The sequence below is a fragment of the Taudactylus pleione genome, unplaced genomic scaffold, assembly GCF_031769625.1.
Source record: "Taudactylus pleione unplaced genomic scaffold, aTauple2 ptg000541l, whole genome shotgun sequence".
Classification (NCBI taxonomy): domain Eukaryota; kingdom Metazoa; phylum Chordata; class Amphibia; order Anura; family Myobatrachidae; genus Taudactylus; species Taudactylus pleione.
In genome coordinates, this window is record NW_028284943.1 from 2,559,133 (window position 1) to 2,576,803 (window position 17,671).

The window sequence follows — 17,671 nt, forward strand, 5'->3', positions numbered from 1 at the left end:
GAGCCAATATGTATGTTTTTTCATTGGTCACGCACACCGCATCGCCGAATGATGTGCCATGGCAATTTTAAAATCTTGTTTAGTGTGCCTCAAGTTGAAAAGGTTGAAAATCACTGGTCTAGATTGAAGGTCAGCATGCGCAAGAACCGCTTGGGTTAGGTGAATTGTCAGGTAATATTTATGAAAATTTGGAAGACGCAGGCCACCGTCTTTAGTGTGGCGACAAAGTATCCTGAATCTCAGTCTAGGTCTTCTGCCCGACCATAGAAATCTTGATATTAACCGCTGAAGAGTGTCTAAAAGAGGGAGGGCACTCTGACTGGGCGCATTTGAAAGAGATATAGGAATCTCGGGAGGACATTCATTTTAATGGTGTTTATACGTCCGATCCAAGATAAAAAATGAGTTCCCCAAGTGTTCAGCTAATCTTTTCTAAGAAAGGTGGAAAGTTTGCAGAAAACAACGTATCATAAGAGTTGGTAAGTTGAACCCCCAAGGAGTGAGAGCGCCAACTAAAGTCAAAAGTATTTTGCAACTGATGGAGAGTGTTAGGATCTATGGCCCTCATTCAGAGCCGTACGCTCTGAGCAGAGCGCACGCTCTGAATGAGGGCCGGGCTCCATTTTCATGGAGCGTCCTCCTGGACGCTCGTATAGCTGTGGGTCACCACCCACAGGCTATACGAGCGTGCTTTGTGATGGCCGCGATGGTCAAGACCATCGCGACCATCGAAATTGCGAGCCGGAGCCTGCGGTTGAGGTTTTCAGCCGCAAGCTCCGGAGTGATTTTGGCTCTATCAAAGCCAAAATCACTCCCACTGACATCACTAGTGATGTCAGTGGGCCGGCTTCTGACGGGAGGCGTTCCCGTGGGAACGCCCCCGTCAGGGAGGCACGCCCACTAAAGGGGGCGTGCCGGCAATCAACATTGACAGCACGCCCCCTTTGATCGGACACAACGAGCGAAGGACATTCCTTCGCTCGTCGCGTCTGGCGCATGCGCACGACGGAGCTCCCTCCGTCGTGCGCATGCTCAGTCCATAACATCGACCCACTTGCGAGCGGACAGCCGCTCGCGAGTGGGTCTGAATCAGGCCCTATGTGCAGAGGGAGGACTTCTGTTTTTATCTTGGTTGACTTTAAAATTAGATAGTTGACCATAGGTCCGAATTTCATCTAAGACTGCAGGAAGAGAGGAGATAGGGTGGGTCAAAGTGAGCAGGACGTTGTCAGCATATAAGACAACTTTATGGTTCATTGAGCCAACATGAATACCTGTGATATTGGGATTACCGCGCAGTCTAGCAGCCAGAGGTTCCATGATTAAGGAGGGGCGATAGGGAACAACCTTGTCTAGTACCATTTAGAATGTTAAACGTAGAAGAAGCAAAGCCATTAGCTAGAACAAGGGCTGATAGATTATAATATAGGGAAGCGACACCACGCATAAAGTTACCCTGAAAGCCAAAGGTCTATAGGGTGGAACGCATAAAGGACATGTCAACTCTATCGAAGACCTTTTGTGCGTCTAAGGCCACCACACTTGCTGCCTTCTTACATGTGCACAACGTCGCTTACCTGCATAAATATCGGTAACATCGACACACATCGAGCGGCCATCTTGCCCTTGCGGCAGGCTGACTAGCCGCAGACTCGGCAGCTCTCTTTACACGCAGAGGGCTCTTGTGTTGTGTAGGAGTTCGCAATGGCTAATTTATGCACGCCCATGTAACTGCGTTTAGCTAGTCAGACACTCCTGCGTCTTTTTGACCACCCCCTGTTACCACCCCCATAGGCTGACAACCTGTCAGTCACTTTGCGACGGGATCCTCTTTGCATCTCTAATTGCAATGCAATCACTGTACACATGCAGTGTGGCTCATGTGCAATGTCAAACAATCGCACGATCTGCGTGATAATCGCACTAGCACCCATCTCTGAATCAGGCCCTTAGTTTGTTAAAAAACGATTGAGGTTTATGTTTCCAGATGTGAGTTACACCAGATCAAAAGAGACAAACACTGTACTATGTTAAATTATTGGTGAAAACTTTTTTCTTGTTAAATTAAAAACATTTATTCTGAAAAATGTACCTTCTTCACCTCATTATCTCAATGTTGTTAATAATTTTGACCCCCTGTGCGTGGTAAGGGGGGGTGCACAGAGGGAGGTGTGAGTGGCATATGCGGAGGTCGCAGGGTCATCTGATTGATGAATAAAGAAAATATTTAAATTTCCAGGAGGGGGGAGTGTTGGTCTTCACACCCTAATTTCTCTGAAATGATGGGACCCCTAAATATTTACCCCCACTGAAGCCATTTTCTCACCTTCCCCGATGCCTACAGGACATACCTACTTTTGGTTTCTACTCTCTGGGAGAAGCCCGGAAAGGAGCCGCAGCTGACGTTTTTAGGGGGCGGGGCTGGACCCTCACGTCATTAGGCCCTGTCACATCAAGGCAAAATGCAGCAAATCACAGGTCTGTGGCAGGGGGCTAGAGCTAAAATGATGTGATTTGCTGCATTTTAGCCCTGACCCCTCCCTATGGATCTGTAATTATCTCCCCATCCTGCCCACTCCATCAGGAAGTGGGCAGGATGAGGGTGATCCGGCCACACTTCCGGGGGTGCAGGGGACTATCTGATAAATCTGAAGACTCCGAGAGAGTAGGCAAGTATGATGCAGGGTGCAAGAATAATCCTGATTCCCACTGTTATAAATATTGGTACAATAATGCAGTCAGGTGCACAAGCAATCATCTCTGTCACACAATCTTCTATCAAAGGGTTAGTGCACATACACAACCTATAGTACCTCTACTAGTTTCCTCCTCGGCAGCTGCTCCAGAATAAGTTTGCTTAACCTAATGAAGCAGTGGTCTCTAAACTGCTTTCCCTGGGGTGTTTATCCGACCCATCTGGGGAGAAAACACAAATCGCACATGAGTAACATCCATGGTCTGATACAACTGCATACGAGGAGGTGAGAAATGACAATTTAGAAAAGACGCTTACATAAGGGGGCATATAAATATAGTTATACACACCCCTGTAGATGTGACCAACAGCGACTGCTACCCTCTTGGAGGAGGGGGACTGTGCTCCCACTGTCTGAGAGAAGACAATAGTACCACCCAGCCAGGTACTGGCACCTGGTCAATAGATCTGGCAGGCGCTAGGACCGGTACAAAACAACGGCTTTTAGTGACTGTAACGGCTACACCCCCAAGAAGCCGGGTAGGGCTGACCGAAAAGGCATCCACTGGAAGCTTGCTCTCTGCTATTCGCAGCCCGGACTGGGAGTCCCAGGGGGGAAAACACTTCCCCCTTGTGTTTGCATATCCTGTGTGTGAACAGCAGGTAGCTCTTCCTATTGGAAGCCACTGCTAATCACAGTGTAGCCAGTGCCGTCATAGACAGTAACTGGCTCACCGAGGTAGCGGATTTTACTGGGGAGGGGGCTGCGGTAAAATCCGCCACTGGATGTGACTAACTGCAGCCCGAAGGAGGGAAAAGCAGAAGCAATTGTTTTAGTTCTCCTAAAAATTCTAAATGCAAACTTTGTTTAAACCATATGAAAAGTGTTGCCATGAGGCCCGGGGCCCATAGACCTATTAATAACACAAGTGCGCGTGACACTTGTTTATCTTATTACAGACTGGTGTCTCTATCTTTACATGTCTCTTACATTTATTACAGAAACTAAGGGTAATGTGCGGCCCTTATATAGGTTAGAGGGCCGCACATGCGACACTGTACATGTATAAAGCTGTCCATCACTTCCCTATGTGTGCAATGTGTACCAGGCAGCCACTTACACATGTATATATTATTATTAATAAACTTTATTTATAGGGCGCCACATATAGTTCGCAGCGCCGTATAGAGGGCAAAAAACAAGACCGCACAAGGTATGAGAGTACATTACAGTAACCAAAGAACTACAACTCTCAACATGGCTACTGATAGCCTGGATGGGTAACGGAGTACAAGGGGAATATTTAGCACAAGCCATAACCCGTGTCCAGGTATTATCTTACATAATATTTATTTCAGTATTCTATAAGTTTATGGCAGTGACACTGCATGTACAATACCACGTATAGGACACGCCACTGACTGGCATGTGCTCGCTGCACGTGACCATGAGTAAATACAGCAGACTCGGTTGCTGCGACTGACTGAAGGCACGTGTGGGTATAGGGTCACTTGGACTAATAGGTTACATTCCTATCAGTGTCTGATTAAGACCCAATGGGGCTCCAGACAAGATACTGGTTTGGGCCCCCTCTATCTTTCCTATAAGTGGCAATAAAATATACATTAAACCAGGTTAGTGTAATCCAGGCCCCTCAGTGCACAATGGGCCCTAGGCAGGGGCCTAGGTTTCCTAATGGATGATCCAGCTCTGATCACTATGTGCATTTACATAGTTTTATGAGCGTGTAAAAATGATAGTAATAGTTTGATTTCTGATACCAACCAGTAAGATAAGTGACAATTTTGTGCCCGTTGTGACATGAACAACATAACATTAACTATTCAATGTTGTCAATATTTGGATTTAATTAAACTTTCTAAAGACCATCTAAATGTAAAGTTATCTGCACTGTAAAGGCGGGTATCCGCTACTAGATATACAAACGAGAGCACGATTACCACATTGCATTGGTGCTATCATTTGTATGTCTAGTAATGTGCCTAGACTGAATGTTCACTCATTGAGTCCAGGCACATCCATCATCCCCACGCATGCTGAACCTGACGGGATCGTCAGGTTGACCAGCATGTATGGGTGATGATAGATGTCGGAAGCGACCAGTGTGCACGCGCATCGCTGGTTGCTTCCGAGAAAAACATGCACGATGCATGAGCGATTTGCAAGCGATTGCAAGTTAACGACATTATCGTGCAATCGCTTGCAAAAATCGCCTAGTGGATACCCCCCTTAAGGGTAAGCTTACTATAATATAGTAATATACACATAGTGCCAGGTGTTGCAGACTATAAATGAATAAATAAATAAAAGTTAATAAACAGTGTTTATTAACAGGAATATCATATAATAAATTGATCTGACAGTATCCACGCTCACAGCTTCAGCCTTGAGCACCACGCAACGGGTACATCCGCCAACTTCCCTCCAAAGAAAGCATCATTAAACTCGGTAAAGAGTTTCTGGATATCGGGGTTGGGATCTATCGACTCCCAAGCCTCATCCACTATTGATAATGACTCACTAAAACCACCATTAATCTCCCCAGTGTAGTCATGCACAGTCAGTCCATCATCGGCCTCCATCTTCCTCCTTTGCCTAGAACTGATGGCTCAGTAACTGTCAGGTGCTTTGTATATAAGCCACAGCGCACGTGTCACAATGACTGGGTTTATGATGCCTGTGGTGGTCACAATGGCTGGCTGCTGCATGATGCTTGGGATGTTACTGATACCCATCCATCCATTTCTCCAGGTAGTACATTATACCACAGGTAGATTCAAACTCACAATAGTATTTATTTAAGCATAATTATCAAGAATAACACAGGTCTGCGAAATTTAAGGTAATGAAAGCTTTTTTAATAATACTTTTATATTCTTAATTATACTCCTGTGTACATCAAGAAATAGTAAATTAAAATAAATTACCACATCACATTTACCTATAAGGGGGTATTAATGCCGTCTAGTCGCTATGAAAAATAATTGCTTTCCAATCTAATCGTGTGGTTCCAAAGCACAAAAAGTGATTTTATGTAAAAAAAAGTAACACGATAGAAGTTTAACAATTACGAGTAAAATGCATAAAATGTACAATAAGTACAGCCGATACATACGCAAGCGCACTGGATTCAGTACTGAAGTCTGTGGTCACAAAGAAGATTACTGTAGACTGGAGCCAGAACCCAGGCATATATACGGTTCAGGTTACATAGATAACAAAGAAGACAAGTTAGCAGGTTTTCATTGGTTCCGGCTTCAAGTCAGTCTGGTACGATACAGGTCATTGGTCAGTTCATAAGATGTCATCAGAGGTATGTGTCAGTTCTCCAACAGTTTCATTGTGTATCTTCCCACCGAAGAACTAGTTCAAACTGGCTACAACACTACATACAGAAAATAGCATTCTAATCAATAACTCCCTATCATCCATAACTTGGGTACGCATGGTGCGATTTCTTTGTCGATAGAAATGGATTTCTGCAAATAAATAGGGATTTAGTCGGTCGAAGAGGCCGCACGGTCGTACGTAAAAAGGGGCCGGATATTCAAATGATTCCCTCGCAAGTTGCGTCCCTAAGTTCGGATCGGTAGTTGGCAGACCAAGGGGAGGAAGCGGTCGGAAGATAAAAAAATATGCCCCCTTCTCCTACGAATTGCACGTCATCTCCGGGCGTATAAGGATTAATCGAGACCATCGGAACTGGTCGTAGAGCTTAAGGTTGACCATACCCTCTCTTAAGCTCTACGATCATGTCAGTGTAAAAACCTCCCATGTCACATGTGCCATGACGCTACTTAATTATGCACTCCCATAATCCATATGCACTCCCATAAAACGCCGTTCGCATAATGAGGCACGCCTGCGTTCGGATCTCCACTCCCCCGTTTTCAAGCACCTTCCCCTGTTACCACCCACAAACGCCTCCATCTGTCACTCAAACTACTGACCTGGCTGTGTTCAAAGAGAGAAAAATTTCTGATCGTAGCGGCTAGTTTGCGCATGCGCATTGCAACCTTTGCGCATGCGCAGTATAGTGAACATCGGTGGCGTACGACCGTGCGGCCGCTTCGACCGACTCTGAATGAGGTCCTTAGTTTGGTACCAAACATGACATGTCCACTGTATCCTGAACCTTAGATCTCTTTTAAATACATCTTACATCGTCATTATTAATAACTATAAATAACTCTGATTATTAACTATAATGTGTGGGAACCATTTTATAAGTACGTGTGTGTGGGTGTGTATATGTGTGTGCATTCACATGTAATTGTGTTAAAAGTGCACCAACACGCAGTAGCGTGCCAGTCACCTGCTATTAGACAAGGAATGATAGTGTCGACAGATAATAATTGTAAATAAATAATCCCATCCAATTATCTGACTTTGACAGTCCACCCTTTGATAGCGAACAAAACACTATCATATTCTGTTCTTATCATATTTAGTCAGACATAATAAATTATTATCTAATGTTCTAAACGGTATAACACAAATAGGTTATTGAACCATCAATAATGCACCTCAGGAAAGGGTAAAACAACCCTTATACGCGATCTGCGAATCTATAGAGACCATTGGTAGGATGTTGGAACTCATCTAACCTATAAAGGATGTTTTGGGAACGTGAGACTATATTATCTTTGATGTCTGGTGTAACCTTTACTATACATATAATTATGTATAACTAAACCTAATTACATTTTATGATCTGGTGGTACTTCAATTTCAGGATTATAATGCAGTTCATCATCATATTAACGTATGTGTTATGTATGTTGATTGTACAGGTGGTAAAAGAGAGAAAATTCAGTTTGGAGAGAATCATAAGAATGTAATTTTCACAGTTCTAAATAAAAAGTAATGAAAGGGCGGAGAAATAACGGTCCTCTCCTGCTTCCCATATGTAGATGGAAAAAAACCTTGTTTGTGTGTATATAAGGATAAAAAAAATCTTTCATATGTGAACCAAACACTTTCCTAATTTATTTTTAAAATTTGGAATCAAAAGCCTATAATTGTTTCTATGACGTTATCTTCGCCAACTGGGGCGAGGGCGTGCTTCTGGAGTGTTGTCATCTTGGACATCTGTTTTGGAAGATCTGTATCCCCTCCTTCCAATCTGTGTCCCGTCCGATCATCTTAGGGTTCGTGTAGTCATCTGCCAGGAATATCGTCTGTCTGCAGCTAGGCCTCATCAGCACCTAAATAAGAAATTGGGAGATATCAGTACTTTTGAATGTCTCCATCTTTCCTACCAAATCTGACATCTTGTCTTCCATCCGATCCGTCTGCAGTCTTCAGATATCCTGCTGTTGACTTGATATGCCTACATGGATGAAAAACCAGATTCTCCGTGCGTTAGCGGTCCCTCCCCACCCATTGTGATCATTTAGAATTTTGTCTGCTCCATATTGGAGTTTTCAAAAATCACATATCATTAACATTGACGAGTGTTACAGACTCAACTACATCGTTTTCTCCACTAGGTGGCATTTAAGATCCTACAATGCTTTTGTTTTTCTCATTTTCAATGAAAATATCCCAAAAAAAATATATTCCTAATCTGGGAAATTCTACATTTCCAACCTTCAAATACCCATATAACACCCCCTTTTCTCCTGACAATAATCTGTGCATTAATTGTTGAGGAGAATCGGAGAAGTCTTGGGCTCTTTGATCTACTTTGACCTGCTTTCCGATGTTCAGAGTAAATAGAAAGAAATGTTAGTATACATAATACAGGCATGTCAATATGTAACTAATTCTTATCTATTCTAAACATACAAACTGTTAATAGATATACCCAATTCATTTAATAATAACAGAAAATCATCCTGTGGAACCTGTTTAAATATAAGACTATTTTAAAACAACCTTAAATGTATTTTTTTTTTCATTGAAAACCATAGCAATTCCAGGCATTGCTACCTCTGCTGGGAAATGGATGTGTATTTCCCCTTCTACTCCTCCTCCTCCTAGGACCTGTGAGTGTCCCTACTGGCCACAAGAGGTAAAACATAAAAATTACAACAGGTGTTTTTGAGAGAAAAAGAAACTTACATTCCGCTGAGTTATTGTCACTGCAGCAGTTTCAAAACAGTATGATCATATGCATATATTTATGATCTATGGCAACCCCCCTGTTCTGGTGAATGAAACCTCCACCGTAGGGTTATCCATAATACCTACATTGCAATTTAATTAGATTTTACAGAGATTTATAAACACAAAAATATCACGTTTGTGCCTGTTACTAACAATCACTTGGGATCTCTAAAAACTATTTCTTATGAACTGTTACCACTTACAACAGTTCCGATGGCATTTTACATACTTCACTTCATGAGATATACACAGTATTTTCAGCTATTAATATATTTCCAAGATCCTACAAAAAAGATCTTGTTCACCCATCTTCCAATTCCTATGAATTTGGTCAGGGTTTGCACTACTTACCTATTTCCACTAGGGGATTTTAGAATCCTTTACTCCGATATACATATTTATACCATTATACTTTATCTGTATACGCCTGGGATTTTAAAATGAGCAGGATTTTACACCACCTGTCTGTTTTTAACCCATATTATACCATATACAGTCTTAAGAACAATTGCACATACCATAAACATTGCTATAAGCATAAAGGTTAAACTCATTATCACCTGTAATCATAAGGACGTCTCCTTATTTACTGCAGTAATGACAAACCTAGATTTCCTTATTCCTGCTTTTTATTTGATATCCCTACTTCTAAGGAATATCTCATGTCCACCGTTCTGAGTATTAGCATATCACATTGTTGTTAATATCTATAATGTAACGTATATCGCTGTCTAAAAATAATATTTCCTGCAGTCATATGTACTTACCACATGACCTGTTTACCTAAAGTAAAACAATTATTCAGACATCCCAACATCTGTGGCATCTTAAATGAAATGATCCATTTTTACATTTGTTACAGACTTCGCCAATCTGCGATTCAGTCTTTTTCAACCATTCTGCTTACCAGTATATATAGGATGATCATTACAGGACTCATTGCAAATCTGCTATATGATCACCTGATTCTAAGCTTCACCCCGCTGTTACCTATATAACTGTTACAGAATTGAATAAAGGTGTTAAATTCATACCTCTCTTTTCGAGTTCCTTAATCTATTTACGGAAATCCATATCTATCTGAGTTATGACTAGTATAAAGGGTCAGATTGAGCCATAGGGGTCCAGGAAACCTCTGGTGGTCCCCGCTGTTCCATTCTGACACTGCTGGTGTATTACTTTTTCCGGTCTGTACCACTACAGACCCCAGACACCGGGTCGTCATCGCTATTCTATATATGTATAGCGACCGAAGCTTCATGTGAGCTAAACATGCCAGCTTTCGCAGGGCTAATATTGCCCTAATATTCCTTGACAAAACACATCAAGTCCCTGATTATCTTAAACAATGTATTGTGCATATTAAGCAAACCTTCAAATCATACTGAGTTATAACTACAATATTATATGTGGTTTACATGCGATCTAATACACAGATAATACAGTATAACACACCACATGTTATAATTTACTCAGAATTGAATTTCTTAACAGCTGTATTGCAAGGATTTTTCAGAAGTACATACAAACTCCACACAGAAAATGATTCATAGTTGGGTTTGCTGCGACTAATTATGAATTCTCTAGTACTTTAAAACATGCACTGTACAGGTGCCAATGTGTAATATGTGACCTTAATGCACAAGTTTTACTGCAGATATGCTGCAGGGTGAATTAAACAGAATAAATGGAATGATATACCGTGAATATATGTGTGAGAAGTGTACATGCGTGTGTGTATGGGGGGATATATGATATACTGTATGTATCTTTAAGGGAATGTTAATTATTCACCTGCACTTCCGGCCCGACTACTAGACTAGAGATAAATTGTGGAAAGCAATCTATCAGAAAATAATTATTTGTGTATGTGTGTGTATGTGTGTTGTTTTGAATGGGATGGTGGGGCCTCATGGCAATGCAGCCATGACGGTATAAAGAGATCTATTTTACCAAGTGTGAGTGTGTTAATTTAATTTTATTTTTTTTATGGCTATGTAGTGTGTCATTGCAGATATGATATAGGCAGCACAGAAAGGGTTAATACAGGGTACCTTGAATAACCAGGAGCCACAATTTCTTCAATAACACAGCCTGCTGTTCAGTGTGACTTCAGTCCTGTAAAAATACTCTTTTTGGAAAGAAAACTTAAATATATTGTGCAACCATTCAAAAAATGAACACAAGCAAGTTTTTTTAACTAGTACTGTGAGAATTCATTGCTGGATTGCCATTCTATTGAGACACCACCTTATACCTAGGGGTGTGCACCGGCCACTTTTCGTGTTTTGGTTTTGGATCTGGATCTTTCTTCGTGTTTTGGATCTGGATTGGTTTTGCCAAAACCACCCTTCCGTGTTTTGGGTTCTGGGTTTTGTGTTTTGGATCTGTATTTTTTTGAAAAAAAGCATAAAAACAGCTAAAATCACAGAATTTGTAGGTTTTTCTGCTCCTATGCTAATATTAACCTCAATAACCTTAATTTCCACTCATTTCCAGTCTATTCTGAACACCTCACAATAGTGTTTTTATGTCCAAAAGGTTGCACCGAGGTAGCTGGATGTCTATGCTAAGCGACACGAGTGGGCGGCACAAACACGTGACCCATCTAGGCGTGATACTGCAGTGGCAGACAGGAGGGCAGTTTGAAAAACTAGGCCCCAAACTGTACATAATGCAAAGAAAAAAAAGAGGTGCAAGATGGAATTGTCCTTGGGCCCTCCCACCCACCCTTATGTTGTATAAACAGGACATGCACACTTTAACAAACCAATCATTTCAGCGCCAGGGTCTGCCACACGACTGTGGCTGAAATGATTGGTTCGTTTGGGCCCCCACAAAACAAGTTGGCAATTAATCTGTCCCTGCACAAACTGGCTCTACGGAGGCAAGATGTCATCCTCATCCACCGATTCCTCACCCTCTTCAGTGTGTACATCCTCATCCTCACAAAGTATTAACTCGTCCCCACTTGAATCCACCACCACAGGTCCCTCTGTACGTTGTGGAGGCTGGTCTCCCTGGAAGAGCTGATAATTCATTTTGATGAACATCATCTTCTCCACATTCTGTGGAAGCAACCTCCTACGCCTTTCGCTGACAAGGTTCCCGGCTGCACTAAACACTCTTTCGGAGTACACACTGGAGGGGGGGCAACTTAGGTAAAATAGAGCCAGTTTGTACAGGGGCCTCCAAATTGCCTCTTTTTCCTGCCAGTACAGGTATGGACTGTCTGACATGCCTACTTGGATGCTGTCACCGATGTAATCCTCCACCATTTTGTCAATGGTGACAGTATCATATGCAGTGACAGTAGACATGTCAGAAATTGTTGCCAGGTCCTTCAGTCCGGACCAGATATCCAAACTTGGTCCTGCCTGCCCTGCATCACCGCCAGCGGGTTGCTTAGGATACCTAAGTTTTTTCCTGGCAGCCCCAGTTGCGAGAGAAAATGAAGAAGGAGCTGTTGACGTGTCACGTTCCACTTCAGCTGACAGTGTGTTCACCAGCAGGTCTTTGCACCTCTGCAGGCTTGTGTCGGCCGGAAAGAGAGACACCACATAGGCTTTAAACCTAGGATCGAGCACGGTGGCCAAAATGTAGTGGTCTGATTTCAACAGATTGACCACCCTGGAATCCTGGCAAAGCGAATGAAGGGCTTCATCCACAAGTCCCACATGCCGAGCGGAATCGCTCCGTCTTAGCTCCTCCTTCACTTTCACCAGCTGCTTCTGCAAAAGCCTGATGAGGGGAATGACCTGACTCAAGCTGGCAGTGTCTGAACTGACTTCACGTGTGGCAAGTTCGAAGGGCTGGAGAACCTTGCACAACACGGAAATCATTCTCCACTGCGCTTGAGTCAGGTGCATACCCCCTCCTTTGCCTATGTCATAGGTGGATGTATAGGCTTGAATGGCCTTTTGCTGCTCCTCCATCCTCTGAAGCATATAGAGGGTTGAGTTCCACCGCGTCACAACCTCTTGCTTCAGGTGATGGCGGGGCAGGTTCAAGAGTGTTTGCTGGCGCTCCAGTCTTCGGCACGCAGTCGCTGAATGGCGAAAGTGGCCAGAAATTTTTCGGGCCACCCAAAGCGTCTCCTGCACGCCCCTGTCGCTTTTCAGAAAATTCTGCACCACCAAGTTTATTGTGTGAGCAAAACATGGGACGTGCTGGAATTTGCCCAGATGTAATGCCCGCACAATATTGGTGGCGTTGTCAGATATCACAAATCCCCAGGAGAGTCTAAGTGGGGTAAGCCACTGGGCGATGATTTCCCTCAGTTTCTCTAAGAGGTTGTCGGCGGTGTGCCTCTTACTGAAACCGGTGATACACAGCGTAGCCTGCCTTGGAACGAGCTGGCGTTTCTGAGATGCTGCGACTGGTGACGCTGCTGCTGTTGCTGCGTAAGGTGATACATCTACCCAGTAGGCTGTCACAGTCATATAGTCCTTAGTCTGCCCTGTTCCACTTGTCCACATGTCCGTGGTTAAATGGACATTGGGTACAACGGCATTTTTCAGGACACTAAGGACACTTTTTCTGACGTTTCTGTACAGTCTCGGTATCGCCTGCCTAGTGAAGTGGAATCTAGACGGGATTTGGAACCGGGGACACACTACCTCCATCAATTGTCTAAGTCCCACTGCACTAATGGCGGATACCGGACGCACGTCTAACACCAACATAGCAGTCAAGGCCTCAGTTATACGTTTTGCTTCAGGATGACTGCTGTCGTACTTCATCCTCCTCGCTAAGGACTGTTGGAGGGTCAATTGTTTAGTAAAAGTAGTGGTGTTCCTACTTCCTCTCTGGGATGATGAACGACTCCCAGCAACAGCAGCAGCGGCAGCAGGAGGCGTAGCAATGCAGGATCCTCCGGAGGAATCCGGGATAGGAGAGTCAGTCATGCCAGTGACATGGCCTGCAGGACTACTTCCGATCCTGACTAAGGAGGAAATTGACGAGGAGGGAGTTGACGGTGTGGTTTGCAGGCGCTTGGATACAACAGGACAACGGGATTTAGGTGTCCCTGGACTGCTTACGGTCTTAGCCAAAGTTTCTGAACTTGACAGTAACTTATTATGAACGCGCTGCAGGTGCCGTATAAGGGAGGATGTTCCTAGGTGGTTAACGTCCCTACCCCTACTTATTCCACCTTTACATAAGGTACATATGGCAAGACAGTTGTTGTCCGGATTTGGATAGAAATATTGCCAGACCAAAGAGGTGGAATGTTTGGTCTTCTGCGCAGGCATGACCATGATGGGCTTTTTCATCCCACGGACAACAACTGTCTCCCCTGGAGCCTGATTTAAACAAACCACATCACCATCAGAATTCTCCTCGCCAACTTCCTCCTCAGCGCCAGCTACACCAGTATCCTCATCCTGTTGTACTTCAACAGTGACATCTTCAATTTGCATATCAGCAAGTGGACTGTGGGTGCTCCTTTCAGCACTTGCAGGGGGCGTGCAAATGGTGGAAAGAGCCACCTCTTCCCGTCCAGTGCTGGGAAGGTCAGGCATCGCAACCACCACCACACTTGGACTCTCCTTGGGGATTTGTGATATCTTCTTAGAAAGCACAGTTCTTCGCTGTGCTTTTGCCAGCTTAACTCTTTCGATTTTTTTAGTGGGAGGAGGGCTTCCATCGTCATGTGAAGCTGAACCACTAGTCATGAACATACTAGGGATCGACCTTAGCCGTTCCTTGCCACTCCGTGTCGTAAATGGCATATTGGCAAGTTTACGTTTCTCTTCAGATGATTTAAATGTTTTTTTCAAGGTCATTTTCCTGAACTTTGTCATTTGGGATTGTATGTGTCCTCTATTATGACATTGGGCATCGGCCTTGGCAGACGACGTTGATGGCATGTTATCGTCTATGTCATGACTAGTGGCAGCAGCTTCAGCACTAGGAGGAAGTGGTTCTTGATCTTTCTCTATTTTATTTTTATCGGAGAAAGTTTGGTCCTCCATTTATGTTATATCGATTTGATATATACGTGCGGCTAAACACAGAAAATATTTTTTTATTTTTGCTGGAGAGTAGTGCACTTTGTGGGTTACACCAGCCTTTAAGAAATGAGCCAGCCGGCTCTTTACTTATGGGACACAGGCGCACGCTTGGCGCTGCTCCTTTGTTGATGCACGTGCGGCTACTGCGCACACAATTCACAAACACAGAAAATATATATTTTTTTGGTTTGGAGTGTACTTTGGGGGTTACAGCACCCTTTAACGGTCAAGCCAGCCAGCCCTTTACTTATGACACAGGCGCACGCTTGGCACTACTTTGTTGATGCACGTGCGGCTACTGCGCACACAATTCACAAACACAGAAAATATATATTTTTTTGGTTTGGACCGGAGTGTACTTTGGGGGTTACAGCACCCTTTAACGGTCAAGCCAGCCGGCCCTTTACTTATGACACAGGCGCACGCTTGGCACTACTTTGTTGATGCACGTGCGGCTACTGCGCACACAATTCACAAACACAGAAAATATTATTTTTTTTTTGGTTTGGACTGGAGTGTACTTTGGGGGTTACAGCACCCTTTAACGGTCAAGCCAGCCGGCCCTTTACTTATGACACAGGCGCACGCTTGGCACTACTTTGTTGATGCACGTGCGGCTACTGCGCACACAATTCACAAACACAGAAAATATTTTTTTTTTTGGTTTGGACTGGAGTGTACTTTGGGGGTTACAGCACCCTTTAACGGTCAAGCCAGCCGGCCCTTTACTTATGACACAGGCGCACGCTTGGCACTACTTTGTTGATGCACGTGCGGCTACTGCGCACACAATTCACAAACACAGAAAATATATATTTTTTTGGTTTGGACCGGAGTGTAATTTGGGGGTTACAGCACCCTTTAACGGTCAAGCCAGCCGGCCCTTTACTTATGACACAGGCGCACGCTTGGCACTACTTTGTTGATGCACGTGCGGCTACTGCGCACACAATTCACAAACACAGAAAATATATAATTTTTTGGTTTGGAGTGTACTCTGGGGGTTACAGCACCCTTTAACGGTCAAGCCAGCCGGCCCTTTACTTATGACACAGGCGCACGCTTGGCACTACTTTGCTGATGCACGTGCGGCTACTGCGCACACAATTCACAAACACAGAAAATTATTTTTTTTTTGGTTTGGAGTGTACTTTGGGGGTTACAGCAACCTTTAACGGTCAAGCCAGCCGGCCCTTTACTTATGACACAGGCGCACGCTTGGCACTACTTTGTTGATGCACGTGCGGCTACTGCGCACACAATTCACAAACACAGAAAATAAAATTTTTTTTGGTTTGGACTGGAGTGTACTTTGGGGGTTACAGCACCCTTTAACGGTCAAGCCAGCCGGCCCTTTACTTATGACACAGGCGCACGCTTGGCACTACTTTGTTGATGCACGTGCGGCTACTGCGCACACAATTCACAAACACAGAAAAAAAATTTTTTTTTGGTTTGGACTGGAGTGTACTTTGGGGGTTACAGCACCCTTTAACGGTCAAGCCAGCCGGCCCTTTACTTATGACACAGGCGCACGCTTGGCACTACTTTGTTGATGCACGTGCGGCTACTGCGCACACAATTCACAAACACAGAAAATATATATTTTTTTGGTTTGGAGTGTACTCTGGGGGTTACAGCACCCTTTAACGGTCAAGCCAGCCGGCCCTTTACTTATGACACAGGCGCACGCTTGGCACTACTTTGTTGATGCACGTGCGGCTACTGCGCACACAATTCACAAACACAGAAAATTATTTTTTTTTTGGTTTGGACTGGAGTGTACTTTGGGGGTTACAGCACCCTTTAACGGTCAAGCCAGCCGGCCCTTTACTTATGACACAGGCGCACGCTTGGCACTACTTTGTTGATGCACGTGCGGCTACTGCGCACACAATTCACAGACACACAAAAAATATTATTTTTTTAGCACTTGGGGGGAGCACCCATGATGGACAGAGCACCCCCTGGACAACACTACAGCACCCCTTTAGGACTGGGACACTGCACAGGACTTTGGAGTGGACACAGCCCCTATGGAGAACTGACTGCACAACACAGTCCAGCCAGCCCCTATGGACTTTGAAGTAGTGGACACAGTCCCTATTAACAACAGCAGCACAACACAGCCAGCCCCTATGGACTTCAGTGATGAGTGGTGATAAGACTGGGGAGGTAGGTGGATCCTTTTAGGGGGCTCCTTCCCGTGCGGTTCAGTGACCTTGCACGTCACCCCTGCTGGACCTATGGTCGACAGTCTAGGAAGTCTCGGGGGGTGGGGGGATTTGCAGAGTGGGTTGGAACACCTGTGCAGCGTCCCGCGTGTTGGTGTGAGTCTTGGCAGTACTTACCTAACGGTAGGTTTTTTGTTGTGGTGATGTAGGTCGACGTTGCGGCCGTTGCAGATTGGTTGGAAGCTGCAGGTTTGTTGGTGAGCTGGATCAGCGTGTTGCTGGTGTGCTGCAAGTGCACGACTGTTCTGATTGGTCTGCGGAGGTCAGCGACCGTAGTATGCAGCTGAAATTGGCTCTTGGTCGTGCCGCTGGTGGTGCGGAGCCAGAGGTGTGGATGGGTGAGCTGCTGGGAGGCTGGGTTGCAGTGTGTGTGCTGGGACCACCCCTGGGGGGTGGTCTGCCCGGGATACTGATTCAAAAAAAGCCAGGGAGGAGGGGGGATGTGGAAAGTGTGACCGGGATGGAGCTGGTCACTGGCGATGTTGGCTGGGCGGACTTGCGGCTGGATGTGCGGGATGCTCTTATCACTGACGGTCCCTCGTGGAAATGGGGATCGACGGTGGAGACACCCCTGGCCAGGAGTGAGTTGCTG